Source organism: Poecilia latipinna, unplaced genomic scaffold, assembly GCF_001443285.1.
Source record: "Poecilia latipinna isolate Pla-1442-1.1 unplaced genomic scaffold, P_latipinna-1.0 Scaffold5079, whole genome shotgun sequence".
Classification (NCBI taxonomy): domain Eukaryota; kingdom Metazoa; phylum Chordata; class Actinopteri; order Cyprinodontiformes; family Poeciliidae; genus Poecilia; species Poecilia latipinna.
The window spans coordinates 19958-21531 of NW_015117695.1; positions in this window are offsets into that span (position 1 = coordinate 19958).

Sequence of the window (1574 nt, forward strand, 5' to 3'; positions counted from 1 at the left end):
TTTATTTCTCTTTAAAACTTCATTCCTAATTATCATTTATTTCCTTATGTTAAGTTTTCTCCAGTATTTTTCCTTTCTGTATTATAAATCAGTAAACTTCGCATTTTAAGAAGCTGCTCCTTTAGAGCTGTATTTTGTCAATCTTTTGACCCTCTTTTAAATAAGGCCTACATGAGAAATAATGTTTCCTATCGTGCTGAACTCAAAACTTAACCATATTTTAGAAGAAGTTCCATAATTGCTAATTTTAAATCTCCAATTTAGACCAATTAAATTTCATTCATCATATTTTCTATTTTAAAACCTTAAAGAATGATCAGCCTGTTTTACATGAGTAAAGTTAACCGTGTCACTAAATATCAAAAATGACTTACTTTATTCCAATCATAGTTTTAAATTTCAACCATTATTACCTTTGATCCATTTCTTCTTTTGAAAAGCTATTTGTAAAATATTTAATTGGATAATGAATTACCCTTTTTATATTGTTTATCAATTATCAATGCATTTTCAGTTTTGGGGAGAGATTCGATACAGCTAAGTTTATTAAATGATGTAAATATTTAGTTTAGACCTTCCTGGATGTCTTAGTTAAAAAACTTATTTTAAATCATATAAAAAGAGATGCAACAATCCAACGATCACCTTCCCTGTTTTAAGAAACACTGTTTATGTAAATAATTTGATAGGTAATATTAAGTTTAGTATATTCAATTTATAAATTTTAGTTATTCCATATCCAAATAGTTAGCTCATATTTAATGAATTTTGATTTAACTTCAATAACCTCGTTTGCCAAGAAGTAAAGAGAGCTCCAAACTACAAATTTGCTTATTAGATCAATTCCATTCATTTCCCCCTGTTTCTATAACAGAACAAATGTTCTGTCATAGAATACAATAAAAATCCCATACAACTCATTGAGATGAGACCTGCTATCACCGCTAACTTTAGCCTCATGTAACACAGTTGGATGTAATTCAAACATGGTGTCCCAGATGCTGTTACAATCTGCACACCTCAATCAAAGAATTTAATGTTTGATTAAATTTATGAAATCAACACAGAACTTGGTGTCATTAGCTCAGTATGCTCTATAGACACTCATCAATCCACTTTAGCACCTTAATTTTAAATTCAATTTAATTTAGTTGTCACTGAATGGTAGCCACTGTAATATGCAAATAAAATTTAGATCATCTTCTTTGTAGTTGAAGCGTAGCCCACAATGTAATTCAGCTATGGTTAAGAAAAACTTATGTAATTGTAATAGTTAGTCCCCTGCCCATACTTTTCAGGCAGGAAGGGAAAAAACACATTAGCATTTTGTGAGACAAACAGAGTGAATCATGGAGGAAGTTAATGCATTTCCGAGAAATGCAGAGAGTCGTAACCGTTGGTTCACACCAACCCTAAAACTGCATTGTAAAACCTCTGACACCAGGAGATGGGATGTCCCCAACACATTAGCATTTTACTGCAGGGGTTCAGGGCGTGAAGGCAACCGGGCGCATCAGTGCTATAACTAAAGTAAGGAGAGAACAATGGCATCACACACTACAAAAATTTAAAAA